The 19,286-nt window shown below is 42.9% G+C and overlaps 1 protein-coding gene across 1 annotated transcript in view; it reads right to left on the reverse strand.

Moving 5' to 3' along the window:
- Nucleotides 1-1,523, reverse strand: part of LDB3 (LIM domain binding 3) — a 127,973-nt gene extending 126,450 nt beyond the window's left edge. Inside the window, exon 1 of the mRNA XM_082486793.1 lies at nt 1,411-1,523. The gene's annotated coding sequence lies outside the window, so the exon portion shown is untranslated. The remainder of the gene's footprint in view (nt 1-1,410) is intronic.
- Between the last annotated feature and the right edge of the window lie 17,763 nt (nt 1,524-19,286).

Below are 19,286 nucleotides of genomic sequence, written 5' to 3' on the forward strand. Positions count from 1 at the left end.
CCATTACGGAAAAATGACATTTCACACTTTTTTCCCTGCTAGGTGAGCTTTTTTTTCCTGCCGTGACCTCTTTTCACTACCCCAAAAGAGTGGGTATACACCATAGCGTAGTCAGACTTGACCTTTAAAAGATTTGAAGATTTTTGGTAATTATGTTCAAACTGGAAATCATACTTGTGGAGAAACAGGCTACTGAGGGAAGGGAAAAGGAAAAGGTACGTGTCCAGACTGTTTACAAAGACTTTTTTGCCCCTGTATTACAAAAAGACTTAAGTGTATGTTACTAAGTTCTCACTTTACCAGCATTTCAACCATTGTTTTTAAAGGCACCTACTACAGCATGTAATATTTAACACTTCTATGGCACCTACCTTGCCAAGATATCAAATTTCTTTCTTTAACATAAAGAACCCCTGAAGACCTGTTGTTGTTACCATCTCTTTTTTACTTATGTAGCCATAACACTTAAGTTACCAGTTTTAGGTCACAAAATAAGTCAACAGCAGAGAATGGATTAAAATGCAGGGCTGTTTCTAATACATGTACTTGAACCAGAACAAGAAACGTGTTGCTGTCCTGTTTTTATCGTTCTTCCCCAACTCTGGGCTGAAACCAGGAAAGTTTATAGCGACCCTGTCACTACTGTAATTTGTGCCTTGCTGCAGGGGATCCTAATTGACTGCTTTGGCTTAGAGGAGAAAACAGAAAAAGAACAAACCAACCAAAAAACAAACCCAAACACACACGCACAAATGGCTAAAGAGGCCACGTGCAGAACATTGTCAGGTGCACACAGACCAGGGGATGAGCTGTGACATGGACGTCACAGGACTTCTACGGTGTTGGCTTGCCTCCAGAGAGCCTGAGGCTTGGCACAGCACAATGAACAACGAGGCTTAGAAGAGGGATCCCGTGCCACCAGTGCAATTCCCCCGTTGCACAGATTCCTCAAGGACCACTACACCACGCTGCCGTAGCCGTGCGCCCCTACGCACACACCCCTTTGCACAAGGATGCAAGATTTAGTCTTCTATGGAGCGGACTCCCAGAAGTTAGATTTCAGCCAAACAACTCACCTACCCGTTTCTGCCTTCCCAGAAAAGGCTTTACTGGGCAACACTGTGCTCTAGAGAAACTCTTTAAAGCTGCAGGGAGGCTTTCAAACACAGCAAGCGGCTCCCACCCTACAGCCCTCTCTGGCTAGCACGGCGCCGCCCCCTTAGGCTGCCTGCTGACCTCCGGACCGGAGAGCGGCCCCAGCCCGCTCTCTCTCCGCAGAGGCGGGCCGGTGGAGGCTGTGGGACCCGGGCGGCCCCCGCTGCCGCCGGCCCCGCTCTCTGTGCCTGACAGACCTCGTCCCTCCTTCCCACAGCGCCGCGGCGCCGCCACCGCGCCCACTCGCAGTAGTACCTCGAGTAGCGCAGCCGGCAGCCCTAGGCCGGCCGGGAGGCCACCGCTACCGCTTTACCGTGTCGCGCCGCGGTGGCTGGCTGGCTGGGTGGCTGTCGCTGGGCGTGGGACGGCCGCTCCGCCGCGGCCAAGCCCCCGAGCGGACCGAGGTCCCGGTCCCCGCCCCCGCAGGAGCCGCAGCTGCCCTCAGCGGGCGGCGCCTGCGGTCACACGCACCCACGGACATCCCCGTCCCCCTCCGCCGCCGGGCCGCCACCCCCGGGGAGGGGGAGGGGGGGGGGTAACGACGAGGGGAGAGGCGGCAGCTCAAAGGTGGAGTACTTAAAGCGTCCGCCGGCCCTTCCGGGAGCCCCCGCCCTGCCCGGGGCGCCGGCACCGCCGCCCTGAGGGGAGGCCGCCCGCCAGCGGGGGCCGCCGTCAGGGGGCGCTGCGCGGGCGAGGAGGGGCGTGAGGAGATTTGCCGCCGCGGGCGGTTGCGGAGGGAGCGTGAAGCGAGAAACCGTTATCTGCGGTGCCCCAACACTTTTAACACAAAAAAAAAAAAAAAGTCCGTTTTTTTTTGAGCGTAGATCGCCTCTCGGCCTCGGTGGCAGAGCAGGAAGGGGACACTAAAGCGGTGGGGAGCGGTTCGGCCGAGCGCCGGGGGAGCAGGTACCCGGGGGGGGGCGCCGGGGCGTCACGCGTCTGGGCGCCCTCAGGGCCGCGGTGAGGGGAGAAATGGCGGCGGCGGGGAGGTGGGGGGCAGCGGGGGGACCGCGCCTTCCGGAGGGACCCGGAACGTTCTGGAAGGCGGCGCGGGAGGCGGGTGCTGCCCCGGCTTGCCGGCAATGCCCGCAAGGGGCACCGGGCTCCTCCTCTGGCAACGGTCCGGAGGGGCAGGCGGGAAACCGGCGTCCGGCCCAAGCTGGGTCAAAGCTCTTAAGCCTGTGGTGTAATGCTTTGCCAGGCTGGAGCCTGCAGCCTTCACCCCCGCCGTTTACTCACTGCTGGAACGCGTGTGAAATCCGTGATTTCCCCTTAGAAAAGTGGAAGTGAAGGTGTTTTTTGTTTTGTTTTGTTTTTTCCCCCCCCCCCCCCCCGTAGTTCACTGGTATTGATAGGTAAAGGTTGTTTTAATTGAGTGGAAAAGTTAAAACGAGAGCCCGAGCGCGGAGACAAAGGGCTTGGAAGACAATTTAAAAATAAAATAAAAAAAAAACAACAACAGAATGAAGATGTAATTGCCCACCTGAATTTAAGATACTTAGCCTTGTGGTAACTTCATATGACTGCTGAGGTTTGTCAAGATCCAAGCTACTCACGACATACACCCCTCTATTCAGCCATGCTATGTGAAGTTTTTGTAGTCTGCTCCCAAAAGTATCTTCCAGAAAGGCAGCTGTTTTCTCAATGTAATGACTGAGACGCTGGTTTATGAGGTTGTGTTAAAAAAATAACAAAACAAACAACCGAAACTGTTCCCAAGCGTTGAAACCCTTCTGCCCATGTGGTGTCCCATCCGAGTCGCCTGGGATTTGCACAGGAATGAGGGGTCAGAACGGGCTGAAGTGATGAGCCGAGGCCAATGGTGTGAGGTTCAACAAGGCCAAGTGCCGGGTCCTGCAACTTGGGTCACAACAACCCCATGCAGCGCTACAGGCTTGGGGAAGAGTGGCTGGAAAGCTGCCTGGCAGAGAAGGACCTGGGGGTGTTGGTCGACAGCCAGCTGAATATGGGCTGGCAGTGTGCCCAGGTGGCCAAGAAGGCCAGTAGCATCCTGGCTGGTATCAGAAATAGCGTGGCCAGCAGGACTGGGGAAGTGATTGTCCCCCTGTACTGGTGAGGCTGCACCTGGAGTACTGTGTTCAGTTTTCGGCCCCTCACTACAAGAAAAATATTGGGTTGCTGGAGTGTGTCCAGAGAAGGACAACAAAGCTGGTGAGGCATCTGGAGAAGTCGTCTTGTGAGGAACGGCTGAGGGAACTGGGGTTGTTTAGCCCGGAGAAAAGGAGGCTCAAATGAGACCTTATCACTCTCTGCAACTACCTGAAAGGAGGTTGTAGAGAGGTGAGGGTCGGTCTCTTCTCCCAGGTAACAAGTGATAGGACAAGAGGAAATGGCCGCAAGTTGCACCAGGGGAGGGTTAGATTGGATGTTAGGAAAAATTTCATCACTGAAAAGGTTATCAAGCACTGGAACAGGCTGCCCAGGGAAGTGGTGGAATCACCATCCTTGGTGTTATTTAAAAGACAGGTAGACGTGGTGCTGAGGGACACGGTTTAGTGGTGATTTTGGCAGTGTTAGGTTGATGGTTGAACTCGATGATCTCAAAAGTCCCTTCCAACTTAGCCGATTCTATGATTCCAAGCCCCCGGCCGAGGCGGGAGCAGGGCTGAGCTCGGCTCCTCCAGAAAGCACGCCGGCCTTCACGGGGTGCAAGGAGAGGGCTGCGGAGGCTCGGGGCGGTGTGCGGCGGCCGTGCCTGCGGCTGCCCGGCGGGCCCTTCCCTTCCCCGCCGCCGGCCGGGCCGCCCGGTCAGCACCAGGGACAGGCGCCGCGCCCCGGAGCCCGCCCCGGCGGGCGGGGACCGGGGGAAGGCGGCCGAGACCTGGCGGGGCGCGGAGGCGGGAGTGTCCCCGTCGTTCCTTCCCGCCACCCCGGGGTCTGGGATGGCAGGGGTTAAGAAAACCTTGAGAATGAAAGCGGCCGAAAGTGTCTTACGGGTCGTGTGCGGGAATAAATCCAGCAATGGCATCGCTGAAATGCACAACGACCATTTTGAATGTGTTCTCAGCGCAGCTGTAGCCTACTTAAAAGAATTGCAGTTGGGGTTTAGTATTTCTCGTGTTATGGAGACATGTGCACCGTGCCTGAGTACTGACTGTGATGCACATTAAGTGGGGTCTTTTGGTCCAGTACACAGGCTGCACAGACCAGGCCAGGAAATCACGATCTAAATTATTTCTGTATTTGTATTTGGCCCAAGTTCGTATTCATATGGGTTGTGGCTTAATGGTAGTTGCAAAAATATTCCACTGACAAGTCAGCTTACGTCCCCAAAGGAAACATTTTGCATCTTGTCAAATGCCTGAATACATTACTTTTCACGGAGCATTAAAGTTACCAATAATTATCAAGAGACAATGCAGTTTATATGAAAGGTTTGTCAGATTTAAGGCAACATGCAAATAGAGCAAATCAGTTTTACCATGGATTATAAAATGAAAATCCTTGCAATTTGGGTTTTTTTTTCCAAAAACGAAAAGATAATACAGAAGATAAAGGGATGATTGCTATGGAAGGAAGAAAAGCATACCATAGTGTTGTGCACAGTCAGTTTTATAGATCACTTAATTTTCAACAACATATTAGATATCACTTTTTCCAAAATTCATTCAGGGCTAAAATTATACATCTCATTAGGGAAAAAAGTGTTGATGCTGACAGCAGTATACTCAATTTGTCTTTTAATAAAGAAAGCAATTAGAAAATTGATTTTTAAACGGCTGATTGTGGCTACTGATGCCTTGAGACATGGAAATACCAAAGTATTTTTTTAGAATTGCTTATTACACAGTTGTCAGAACTATGACCCATTGCTGGTTAGTCTCGAGGCAGGAGTGAAATTGTATGGTTAAATGTAAGAAATCTACTGAAATAAATGTATTTAAACTTTTATATATATATCTTTATTTACAAATGGTGATGCTAACCAACTTTTGTATCTACCAATTAATGAAAGTAATGAATATTTGCAGGGGGTAACTGGGCAATGAGGTGCTTTTCAAGTAAGTGATTATTTTATCCCAAAGTTTGTATAACAAAAGACCTAAATAACTTTTCCTCTTCTGCTAGAAAGCTTCAGAACTTCAAGAGATACTTCATTTTTAAGCTTTGAGTAGTGCTTTTACCATGCTGTAAGCCTCCCTCTTGTGCAAGTTCATACCCTGTTTGCATCAAGGCTATTTGATTCTCTTTAGGAAGATTAGGTGGGAATGAATGAGGCCAGAATCTGATTTGACTTTCTGTGGCACATGGCTAGGCACTTCTGTATTAGTTTCATCACATGATAATATGGAAGTGCATTTAAAACCCCCCGTGGACCCTCAGTAGCATGTTTAAGGGGTAGGAATTTTCATTGTCAGAGGCTTTTTGCAGTGGGATATGTGTTAATGAATATCAGGATGAAAATACGTGCTTTATTATCTGTGAAGTTAGCTGTAGCTCTTTGTCATCCTTTGAATTCCTCATCGTCTCATCTGTCTCTTAGAAGCCCTCTTTAAATAACAAAAGCTGCAAAATGACCACAAGTAGCTCTGCAGATGAGCAAGCCTTGTAAAGTAGCATAATTGATGACTTAGGCTGGAAAACATGATCCAGATGTAGGGAAATTACGTTTATTTTATTATAAGTAGTGTGATGATCTATTAGATTATTCCATTCTACACGTGATAGAAAAAAATCATATTTAGATTTAAGGGCTTATTCCTGAACCTTTACAAGGACTTTAGCAACCTGATATTCTGCTCCCTGGTAAACACATCAGCAAAGATGACTGCAAATTGGCCCACAATCCTGTTCTGATAAGTGGTGGATCAGTTTTGCTTCAGAATTTGTTTTTGTTTGAAACAGGGTGGTATCCACTAGCTTTTGTCTTGCTCGTTAAGTCACTCAAGGCCAGGGAATTTGAAAGTATGAGAGCTCTACCTGCTCAGCACTCTCTAAAAGAGCCTACAAACTTGTTCCCAGAAACTTGTGCTTGTCTTTTGGAGAGACAAAATCCTCTGTTCTCTTTTTCTAGCAAGCACCAGTGATGGTATTAAACTTGCATTTTAAATAATGTTTCAAAAATACATTGCTGACCTACCAATGGCCTTGGAATAGTTCTGTGAAACACCTTCAGGATCACCACTTAGTACGGAAAGCTGAAGACTTAGGAAGCTGAGACTACTCTGGCCAGGCCATCATGTGCAAACAATCCTATTTGCTTTCTGGAAAGTAGCTTACTAGTAGATTTAGCTGTCCATTTTTCTTTGTGACTCACTCAGTGTGATTTGCTTCTGAGTTTCATTCCAGCATGGGCAATTTTCTTTCTTGGGAAATTTGGATAGTTCTGTCAAGAGCTAATTCTCAGTTTTCCACAAGTTTTTCTCCAAGTCTTTTGTCCTTTCTTCTAATCACAATCTTATCTCCCGGCTGTTGCATTAGCTGTTCAGCCTCAGATCAGTCACAGAGAGATTGTTTTCCTCATACATAAGCACCTTATTTTTCATAAATTTCTGCAATATGATTTCCTTAGGGTTATCATAGAATCATAGAATCATAGAATTGTCTAGGTTGGAAGAGACCCTTGGGATCATCAAGTCCAACCATCTACCCTACTCTACAAAGTTCTCCCCTGCACCATATCCCCCAACACCACATCTAAACGTCTTTTAAACGCATCCAGGGATGGTGATTCAACCACCTCCCTGGGCAGTCTATTCCAATGCCCGACCACTCTTTCTGTGAAAAATTCTTTCCTAATGTTCGGTCTAAACTGAAGGCATTTTGGTTAGCTGTCTGCACAGTTTAGTTGCAGTAACTGTAAACCAAAGGTACAACCATCACGGATGGAAATACGAAAGAATGATTGCTGCCCCAAAAGGCTGGCTTCCTCAGCTACTGAGGGGTTCCTCACTGGTGATGGTGTTAGGAAAATCAGTGTGTAAAGTAAATCCACTGCAGCACAAAATACGGACGTGCTTTCTTGCGGGATAACGCGTTTGATGCCTGATCTCATTCCCTGCCCAGCTGAAGGGGTTACAGTTCCGAGTTCAGAAATAAACTAGTGATGAGTGTGGCTTTCTGGGAGCCTCTACTTGATTACGACCAATGACAAGATATTCCTTTGGTTTTGATGGGCTGTGTAGGTGTTATTTCTCCATGGTGACTTTGATGTGACTGTTCAGACAGAAGTGCTAACTTTTAAAGGTGTGCACATCTGGGGTGCATTTGCAGTGTCATTTGCCCGAACTATAACAGCTTCACTAAATGAGGCCTTCCCATGTGTTACTGCTTATTGCTTAGCAGTTCTGACTTTCACCGTCCTTGGCACATGCTATGTAAGGGGGCAGGAGATTCAGTGATCTGTTTCTTCTGTCATTAGCCAATGAACGAGCAATTTGCAAAACAACTCACAATTTTCACTTCCCTTCTGATAAAAGACTTGAAGGAATTTTTTTTAAATTAGGACTATAGATATGTCCGATTAACAGTCTGATTCATGTGGGATTGTAGCTTAATTTCTAGCATTGGCAAAAAATAAGCTGCCAAAGGAATCTTCAAAATTATTTTATTTTGCAGAACTCTTACAGAAAATCTTAAGAAAATCTAGCAAGCACAGCTGAGATGAGAATCATATTTTTAGAGTGACTCTACTTTGGTAATTTAACCTTGTAAGACAGACATCCATCATTCCCATTTTCAGTCTTCTTACCAGTCTTGCAAGGTTCCTAACGTTGCCCACATACAAGAGCAAACAAAACAGTCAAAACCTCAAGCTGTTACATAGAGTTCAATAAAACATTGTGAATTGCAACTCTAGAGTTCTGCTCAAAAGTAAAATAGAATGCTGTCAAGGGTAACCTCCTTGGACTGTTCCTGTCATTACCCTGAGCTACATTATTAGCATAACATTCCTAGTACAGGGTAGAAAGAGAGTTATGGCAGTAGGTAATTCAAGATGGACTGTCAGCAGGATGAACCCCAGCAACGCAGCTTGAGTCATAACCCAGGCTGCTTTCATACTTGGGACCAATCCAGCCTCGAAATGTCAGTGTTGACTACTCAATATCTACAAATCTTGTGCTCCGATTTTAGACAGAAGAAAAGCTAGAATTCTCTTTGAGTTTTAACTTGATCTATTTTCAGTTAGTTTGTCTAAATAAATGTTGGCCTCTTAATTCTAGCTCAACATTCAACTATAAATATTAAGTTGTAAATGCATGCTATTTGTATGAAGGGAAAGGTATTGTGAATCTATTCCTGCCTGTTTCATTCGATATGTCTCTGCATCTCCCAGTTGCAGGCTGATTAATCCATCATTGCATCTTTCTTAAAACTGGCACTGCTAATCCTCTGTTTCAGTATGGAAAAAAGTTTTCAGTATGGAAAAAAGTTTGCAGCCTTTATGCAAAACCTTCCTAATTTTGCCTTGCAGCACTCCAAGAGTAAACGATATGCCCATTTACAGATAAACTTGGGCACTGCAGTAAATTGAATTCTCAAGGTCACAGAGGGAGTTAATGCCATACTCTGGCTCAGAACTGATTATCTCTGATACCATGAAGTAGTGTCAGCTGAGTATCTGTCTTGTTCAGTTTGATTACTTGGTGCCTTGATCTGGTGATTTGTTCAGTCAAGCCTATTGATTTATTGGAACAATTTTAATTGTGACATCTGAAGACTAGGATAAACTTAGCTGAGAAAACTGTGAACCAGTTGGCTCTTCCAAATAAGGGCTTAACTCAAGCACCGCTTTTCCTTGAGCACTAAAAAATTGTGTGAGCATTAAAATACACATTCCCAGAGCCTTTTAAAAGAGATATTTACAAAGGGATATATGACCTCTAGATTATCCAAATGAAGAAAGACTGCCCAGCTCACCTACTTTAACCAACTAGAATTAACAATTATTTTGATATATTCGCTACATCAAAGCAGTAAAGGAGGAGCAAAATGATCCACACCTTTCTGGAACTTTTCATTTAATTGTCAATAGAACATGTGAACTGGCTCAGCAGCTTTTCTCACAGTGGCCTACAAGTAATGCTTTGGCCACTTTGTAGTTGCAGGTATTTTAAAATAAACTTGGCAGCCATTGAAGAATGAATGCTGGTGTATGTTTTTTTTCAAAGGGTAGCATCTCAGTGCCCCACCTTTCAACATCCCACAGAACTTTTCCTGGCCCTTCAAGCATAAAGTAAATTTGTTTGACACCACCACCTGAACAGATAACCTGGAGTAAGCTATTGTTGTAGCAGTATGTCTGTTAAAAGGGAAATAGAACAAACTAGACCGAAACCTAAGCACAATAGTTTTCATGTTATACATTTAGGCTAACAGTCTGTCCTGCCAGTAACATAAATCTACACAAGAGAACATGTGCAAAAGCGAACATTTGCTACTCAACATCAGTTAGTAGACTGTTAGGAGACAGTGACAGACCTGCTTTAGATGAGGACTTAGCTATTTAATAATGATTTAACCAAAGTAATTTCAGTTTTCATTCACACAGTCTTCCATTCCTTTCTTAGTGTTTTTGGTTGTGCTGGGAGTAAGGGGGGAACCAAACTCCAAGCAAGAAGGGCAGGGTGAGGGAGTGTGCTAGCTCACTTAGTTTGATTCTCCCAAGCGGTTATTTTTTTCCTGTTTGAAAAGTGTGTAGGAAGATTGTTTCTCAGCTGAGAGGAAGGAAGATCAGGAATGTCTTGATGGTCAGATGTGAAATGTACAACTCATACAAGGCAGTAACTGACAAAGTGGCTATGTAATTTGCACTTGCATAAAGTTTTCATGCAGTAAGCAGAATGAAGGACAGGTAGAGGAAGGCGCACCATGTGAAACAATGTTCTTGTCTATCTCCATTCAATCATGATAAGTAGAATAAATGAATTTAATATGTAGCTTTATTAGCAATTTCAATAATAAAAAGTTTGGTTTGGGTCAGCCAAGCTTTCCCACTGAGTTTCAGTGGCCTAGGGGAGGAGAAGTGGGATACAAATCCAGGATCCTGTAGTATGAGCAACCTGATTCAATTCCCCCATGTTCAGAGGAATGCATAAGTTAATAAGAACAGAGCTCCCAGACAAGTCAACAGGAATGTCTTATTCCTTATTCCATTTATCGTATTTTGTTCCTCAGCCCTTTCCTTTACAAGCTGGATATTAGTTTTAGAGGGACTGGAATGAAAGTTCCAATGAAATGTGTGCTCTGTGATGAGCTTTTTTCTTTGGATGAGATCTTGCAAATTGAGATCAAGTGAAATAATAGCAGTCAAATTATAACCGAAGTCAAATAAATCTGCTGGAACCAATGTTTCTTCAGTAGAACCAAGCCAGTAGCTCTTGAAGGGAGGAAGCAGAGAAAGACAGGTGCCTACAAGTGAGTTACGTGTTGAAACAGAAACATTATGGTGTCCTCTCCACTTGTCAAGTCAACCAATATTTTGGGTGTAATTTGCACTGAATATGTAATAGCTGGGAGTGTTGTATTAGTACTTAGGCTGGGACTTCCAAAGAGTTTCAGTTGCTGAAGTTCAATTGAATATCCTTTGCACAGGCAGGATCCTGTTTCAAATCTCAGTCTCCAGTCCTGAGAGATCCAAAACTGGGGAAGAAATACTACTTTGTGAAAATCTTAAGCAAGTAGGAAACTAATCACTAGACACAAAGTGCTTAGTAGGGGATGTTGCTTTGTTGCTTTATTGCTATGGGACTTTTTGTTTTGTTTTGTTTTAACAATTTTGACTGACAAATTCAGAACTGATTTCAGATCCATGTGAAGTGGTTTAACTGCCATAATTTTCTGTTCAGAGAATCCTCCTTAAATAGTGGATGAGAAATTATGTCTCTCTGAAACCCAGTTTGCATCAGGATCTACCTTATGTGGCTGAAGCATTATGCTCTAAGTCCTTGCTGGTATCATGCCATTCCTAGCTGTATGGCTGTTCTGGTAAGGCATGTGGCCCTAGCCTTCTGTTGGCAACAGAAATGCACTGATTTTGTCTAAAGCCCGAATCCTAGGTTTCCCAGAAATGGCTTCCAATGATGTTGGACAATCAGATGTGTTATTTTGAAAACTCCGCAGTAATTTTATTTTTAAAAGCTGGAATCGGGCAGCTCACACTATAGCTGTGTTCATGACCTGCTCTAATTAGCAGTTGCCTTTGTGCTGTGACTCAGTAAAAATGGAGCAGGTTCAGCTGTGATGGGGATTCTTTCTATTTCAGGAAACAGCACAACGAAGGGAGGCTGCAAGATGCAGCTCTCTAATGCATGCTGTGGCCTCCTTAGCCCTGTCTCTGAAATCACTACGGTCTGTCTCCTAAAATCAAGGAGGGTTGACTCAGTGATAGAAGCAAGGAGAAATCTTACACAAGATGGTAACTCTAAGTTCTTTTTCTGATAGTGGCCCGCAACAGGAAAGAGAAGAGTCATGTTTCATACAAATTTTTTGTGTTTTGCAGTCCTTCAGGATTATAGCTTATTTACAGTCACTATTTTGATGCAGTGCTAATGGGTATCCTGAATTGTGTTTTCCTTTTTGCTTCCTTTGCCTTTGGCCATCCTCTACCGTGAAAATTTGGGGTAAAAGCAAAAATTAAAGTGGGTGTGATTTGTTGAAATGGGGTTTCACGTGATGTTTCGTGGATTTTTCATGTTTTTTAATTCCTTCAGTTGAAATAAATGGTTGCTGCAGACCCCAAAGAGAACAGCTTTTACTGCATGAAACTTATTTCTCATCTGACTGAACATAATGATCCAGGACCTGAAAGATTTGTGTGTTTTTTTCTTTTTCAGAGGAATGATTTTCAGAAGGAATCTATGCAGTGAATATGACCAACCACCGAGCTGCCTGATGCTACTACCTCAGCTCTGTCCTTCATCAGATTAAGTTCTCTTCTTACTTCACTGAGCAGCAGCAGAAAGTGAGTTTTAACCAGTGAATCTGGGAAGCAGCACTTCGAATAAGATGTATGAATACACATTAAGGGTTCTGCCATGTGCTTCTGTTACTCAGAGACTTCAGCTGAGGACAGCAGCATCAAAAGGATTTATATTTTTAAATAACAGTTGGAGGATTATTATAAACCCAGATTCCATCTGTTTACACGCTAAGGTTGAAGCATATGTGGTTTCTTTAAAAGCCAGGAGGGGGCTGTGTTTAGTTAATGCTGTTATTGGCACCTAAGGGCATTGGGGACTGCTTGGAATGGGGTACTAGAAGTGTGAACTAGTGAGAACTAGAAGAAGATGGTGATACTGCTGGGATGCAAGACCCTGGAGGGCTTGAAGGCCGGACTGCTCCAGGACTGTCTCTGGGGTGAGTGACAAGGAATACTTGACCACAGGATCTGGCTGGTAGAAGGGAGCTGAGACCTGAGGTTACGGGCACTCAAGAGATCAGGGTTACAAAGAGAAGTGAGGTGAGAAACGGCTATTTCATGCCAGGTCCTTGGAAAGGGTAAGTGAAGGCCTGCTCTCTGGCCCTGTGGATTAGCTAGCAAAGAGCTGACTGGTCACTCCTGCTGGCACTAGGGAAAATGAGAAGAATCTCTAGAGATGTGAACTGAGCTGAGCAGGCTCTCTGCAGTCTGCACAACAGGATGGTGAGCGGTAGCATTGGGAAAGAACTTCTAAATTCAGATCTGAAACTTTTGGTTAAAAAAGAGAAAAACAATTTTTCTTAGTTTGTTTTTAAACCCGTCTTTCTTATTTTCTCTTTTTTTTTAAATGCATTTGTATAGCATGTCTAATACAGACAAGTAAGGGGAGAGGTATTATCCAAAACCTTGAGGTGTATTCTGTTTTCTGGTTATGTGCTTACAACTATGACCAGTCTCGTGTACATTAATACTGCTTGCAGTCTGATGGAGAACTGATTTCCACAAAGTCACAGCTCAGCGCTGGGCAGTTACCTTAGAGAATCAAGCACTCTGTGATCATAGCCACATGTTCTAGGCACTAGAAATGCTTCTATAAGTTTTTAAGAATATAGTCTTATTCTTTCCTTCATTGCTTCCTTTTATGGCTGAGCCTCACTGTATTCTTAACACCTGTTGCGATTCAAACTTTGATGAATCGCCCTGCTTAAAATCCTTTGACATTAATGGACCTCTTTTGTGCATGAACATAGAAGTTGGCCTTGAAAAGGGTAGCTCATGTCTGGACAGGACAGAAACAGCTATCTGATATTCAGAGCAGGCTGCACTATGCAGTTTTCTCTGATTTTCATTCTAGGCAATATCCAGGGAAGGTTGTGAAAATCTTGTTGGTTTGATTTTGTAGTGCTTTATCCTGCTAATGTTGCCTTTGTCTCCTGGATGACACCGCTGGTCAATGACTCCCTTCTCCATTGACCATTTTTGCCCCATTAGTAAAGCAGAAAACCCTAAAAAGATTCTATCTGTTTGACTTTGCTGACTTCAAGGGACAAACCTTACCTATGAGGCCTCAGCGCTCTTTCAAGGATCCCTCTCTTAAATCATCTCCTGTTAATTATTTGCTTCTCCTCATAGATATGTTTCAGCACCTTCCCCACATACAGTTTTCCTTTTTGCTTATGTACACAGAGCAAAATTTGATCCAGTGATTTTTAATATTCAGCTTCCTCAAGGGAATACATTAGTACATATCAGGCTCGTTGGTCAAAGAATGTACACAATTGCATGATACATATTTTTGTGAGTTATGTTTTACCACTACCATTAAAAAACTTGATTCTACTTGACTCATGTTACAAAGTAAAATATACCTGTAAATGATAACTGAAGTCAGTTTGGTGGGCGTCTATAAATTATTTCTGTTGAGTAATTCCTGTTGAGAAAATGAATTACTATGCATCCTTTATCCACTTCAGTAACAATCTCTGTCTTTCATATGTAACAGTATAATGTAGACTTTTTGATAACTGTACAGTAAAGGAAGAAAATATGAACACTGGAAAAAAGAAATTATATTTCCAGTTGTGAATCTAGGAACAAACTGCAAAGACTAGTTGAGAGGAGCCTTATGATGATGAAGAGCATATTATCTCTATTGTACAGGTAGAAATACTGAGTTATGAGAAGATTAATTATCCAAAAGTGACCCAGAAAATATGGAAAAAAAACCAAAAAGAGAATCTTGAACTTCTGTTTCCAACTTTTGTGCGTTTTCTCAGGACTGTTCTTCCTCCTCTTTCTAAGGTTTGCTATACCAAAGTACTGCTTTCTACATCAAATCACAGCAGGGCTAATAATAATACAGTTTACAGCCTAGCTTATCTATCAGTATTAACCTGGGCTTTAAAAAATGTGAAACAAGAGATTTATTAATGTACAGTTCCATGGACTTAGCAGCAACTACTAGACTGGAAAAATATTTTTAAAATTCAGTAATTTTTCATACTGACCTAACATACTTTTAACTCCTTCATTTCAGTTGCGCGTCCTGAGGGGTTGTGTAAATGTTTATGAATATTATTTACTTTCGGCATCTGAAAAGCTTTATAAAAATTAATTATACCAATCCAAAGGGTGCATCTGGGTCTATGTAATACATTTTTAAAATCTGGGGCTTTTGAAGGAAGTGTTGTTACATTAGAGGTACAGTCAGTTTCTGTGTGACCTTTCAGGCATGGCACTGTGTAGAGGGTATGGATTTTCCATTCTATTTTTCCAGTCAGTGGAAAACAAGTAGCAATTGTAAGTATGCCTGTGAGTGTCCCATGGCCTATTCAGGAAATGTCCTTTATGAAAATTTACATGGGATACCTTGTGCTATCCAATAATGGAGTCTCAGATTTTTGTGTCTGTTTCTCAGCCATCTTCTTTTACACATGTGGAAGTCACAGTGAAGTCTAAATGTTGAGGGAAATGAATAATGGCTTTGTTTTTACATTGTGGGTAAAACATGGTTCGCAAAAATTCCCCTCAGCAACTTTTTTACGTATGTGTCACGTTCATTTTTTTAGTGGCTGAAGCTAATTATTCATAACAAAGTAGAATGCTGAAGTTGGATAATAACACTGAGAGCAGATTCTTTGTGGGGAGAAGGAAGCACAAATTCATATAATGCAACATATATCGCAACTACGCTATCATAAAATTTCCCATTACTGGTGTAGGCGATAACTATCTCCAGGATAAACTGTAATATTAGAAAATCAGATAGGACTCCAGAAATGAAAACACCAAACAATAATGGACTAAGAGGTACATGATGAGCTTTACTTTTGGGTTATGTCTGTGTTTAATTGCGTGCTGAGACAGTTTAACCTGAGCTGCAGCTCAGTGTATTCTACAGCTTACCTAAGGCTTGACTCAAGCCTAATAAAGTTAAAAAGGCTGTTTCTACAAATTCTACTTATCTTTCAAGTTACAGTCAGCATCAGAAGACCTACTTTGGCCGTTTTTGCTGTGGATTTCTGTGCTTCTCAGTCACAGATCTGATGGATTATGATTGAGTATGTATTGTAGTAGCCCAAATGAAAGTGGGTGTTAAAAAGGTTCTCCCACATAAAGTCTTCTTGGCAAGAGTTGGTTAAAATTTTCCTGAAAGTGATCAAAAAATATTTGGTACGAAATCTGCATCAATACTGCTGTTTGTATAAGTTTAAAAATAAATAAAAAAACCAGCAGAAACAGCAGAAGGGTAAGGAGGAAGAGTTCACTGTGAAGAGGGATGAATTCCTTTCCATTCTTCCCAGCCACCAGTCCTGCTATTTAACCCCAGTTTCAGGTGAATCTTAATCTTGAGAGCCAATTTCATTGCCAAAAAGTGTTTGTAGGTTACATGCCAACCAACCACTGTGAGGCCAGCTTTGTAGTCTGATATCACAAAATCCTGACATGTCTGTACACCAGGAGGTGAGATCAGTGTTTGGAAAATGTACTAGTCGCATCACTGATGTGACTCTTGCAGCATTTGCTTTGCTCTGCGAGCCAGGTACGTAGAATTCCTGTGCTGTGTCTCCAGCAGAACCCTGCTGCTGCCAGAACTGCTGTAACCAAAAGAAGTATTTTCCCACAAAAAAAAAAAAATATTTTCTTGCCAATGTTTGTGCTTCATATTAGACTGTTAAGGCTAGATTTGCTCGAGAGAAACTTTTCTGGTTTTATTAAGCTTACACTGATGATCTGCTCAGTCTACTGTCATTAGAAGGGATGTAAATAGGACAACTAATAACTGAGATACCTGTTGCTCAGCCACTGAAATACTGTTGTCTGATACCAACATTTTTTTGCAGCTAAAGGCCCTCTCTCAATAGAGCCCTATGGAAATAGTGATTTCAGGAACAGAGACAGACAGATGCCCTGTTAGTGTTACTGAGATGGTAATATCTTTCGTTGAGGGATCAGGGGATGAGGGTTACATCGCAGCACTTCTTGGAATGGCCTAAGTAAAAAACGGCACCAGTCACACCGAGGAAAACGGGGACATGTGACTTACCCATGTTAAGCCCTAAAGACCTGTAGAAACACACAAAAAGCATTGGAGCTGCCTTTGTTTTTTTCTGAATGTCAAGTTTGCTTTGATTTTGCATACAACTTCAAGAAAAATACTCTTTGTTACTCTCTTACCTGAGAATGTGTGAAAATTTACTCAAGGTCACATGCTATGACAGGAACACTTTTTAGTCCAGCAGTGGATGCGAAATAGTTTCGAAAAGTATGGAGAACGAGGCTGTAACCTGCAAAACATAGGGACTAGGATCCCTGGCGGTATGTGAAAATTGAAAAGATTGGCAAGTTGTGACTGCTGCCTTATGCAGTACTTCAGTCTTGACTTGCAGCTGCCTTTTATTATGCCGGCTCTTGGCACATTCTTTGCAGAACTACCAGCAGTGATCAATTGCTCAGCAGTTTTGCAGAATTGCTTGGATGATCAGACCAAACATTTTCACTTGTGACCCAAGTCTGAATTTGAGCTCGGGCCCATGGAGGTGAAGACCTTGTCTGTTAACTCCCAGCACTGCCTGCTGTTGCCTTTGCCAGCAGGCTGCTCGATGAACAGCTGCTGTGGCACAAAAGGCCAAAGGGAAGTGCTTCAGTTTTGCCCTAGTCCTTTCACACCTCCTAGGCACTGGAACATACCCAAGTGCATGGTAAGCTACAGGTGGTCTCTCCAGCGTGGAACAGGCTGTACAGTTGACTTTAACCGAAACATGAATCATCTCAGTCCTAAATTATTTTAATCCAATCAGACATCTGTGTTAAAGGGTGTAAAGAGATAGCAAAGCAGAAAGAATGGCTGCCAAGTAGAGGATACAGGACACAAATAAAGCTGCTAAAATGAGATGAAATATGAACTAATAATGATTTATTCCAAATGCCACTGGGGTTACAGTGTGAATCACTTAGGGACATATTCAGGTGAAATGAATTTTGTAGGCTTTCCCCTGAATGATTTTTATAGTCTCGATAGAAGTGAAGGGAAGGCAAAGCTGTCAGTTACAGAGGGAGTACGCACAAGAGTTTTGAAGTGCTCCCAAACAAATTGTCCCTAATTAATATGTGGTTTTCAAGCCTCTTCTAAGTAGACGAGCACAAACAGCTGTAGTTCTTTTTATAGGTACAAACTAATCTCTAGTACATGTTGGAGTTGAAGGATGTAGAAAGCAACATGCTGTGGATTTGTAAGGCTTTTCTAGACATGGAATTATTCTTTTTATACCCTCAAAAAGTGGAAGGGAATGAAGAAGAGTGCAGAGTATACTCTTCTACAATACTACTTGGGAACAAAATCATGACAGGAGCAAAAGGTCTAGCTCTTAAAGACACATACCATGTGCTTCTTATTAACATGTGAAACAGCATGTGTGAGTTTTGACCTATTTTCTTGATAGGCTCAGCCTTTTGTGACCCTTATGAAACGGGCAGCATTCACTAGCATTTGTTCCAAGTTTTCACTGGTGTGAATGGCCTTCATGACAAAGGATGGGAAGATTTACGTGCTTCATGTTTTTAAATAATTTTAAAAGCCTAAGCAATAAGTCATAATAAAATTGCTTAGGCTTGATGAATATCTTTGAACGTACTTCCTGTTTGAAGATGATACATTTTCTCCCTTCTTTCTCCTTATTGCTAGCTGTATATATTATCAATTTAATATTGCCGTATGCCTGGAGACAATATCCGGTGTGGTAGGTGAAGGGAGTAACTGTTAATAGCTCCTTTCAATCTCCTTTCTATTAAAATGCTAAAGTGGGGATGGTGTGGATTCCACACATCTCTAGAACAACTATTTTTTGAGAACTAACACTTCTTCTCCCAAGATTTACTTTAGAAAAGCACATCTAAAGGTAAACCACTTTGAAGTATTAGAAGGCAGATGTATTGACTTAGCCATAAGACATTTCAGTATAAACATTGCTTTGAATTCTGCATTCTTCCCAAGATACCCGCTAAAGGAAAGTCAGAAGAAGTTTCCTAATACTTTCCTACAGCTCTGGGGAGGTTAGCTAAAAGTGGGTTAAACTGGTCTCTTAAGTGACTGTTAGAAAAAGAATCTAAGTATGGAAAGGACTATGGCATCATCCTCAGTGTTATTTCTTTCTCTTCCCCAGAATCTCAGAAATTAAAATAAAGATTTGACACTTCAAATTACTGCTCAAGTGCATTGCCTTTCAATTGGATTGTGGAAGAAAATGAGGGAAAATGTGTCATTAATGAGGGAAGGGATCACTGATGGTGTGATTAAGTTTTCATTTGGTCGAGGAAGTTCACAATAACAAAGAAGCCATCTTCAGGAAGTAATGTACGTCTTTCCCCAAACCTCTCAGCTTTAGTGCTGTGATGGCTTTGAAGTTAAACTACACTAAGTGAACAAAGGCCAATTTTGAATTTCGTACTTCCCTTTCCTCTCAAGTTAATCCTAGGAAGCTTGTAGGTAAGATCCATGCAGTGGTGGAATATACTTGAGCAGAGTGAAATCCAAGTGGAAGAAATTGTTTCATGAGCTGCATAAAGAAGGGATAATAAAATTACAATGTGACTCAGATCAAGAAGTGAACCACTGGAGAGAGTTCTCATGATGAAAAGTTTACTCCCCTTGCTTTTATCTGTGCTTGTCTTGTGGTGTCTTTGTAGGGGCATCTCAGAACAACGTAGGAAGGTATTCTGGATTCAGCTGGTGCACAGTTGTTCCAGAGGT

The sequence above is a fragment of the Vanellus vanellus genome, assembly GCF_965231255.1.
Source record: "Vanellus vanellus genome assembly, chromosome: 7".
NCBI lineage: Eukaryota > Metazoa > Chordata > Aves > Charadriiformes > Charadriidae > Vanellus > Vanellus vanellus.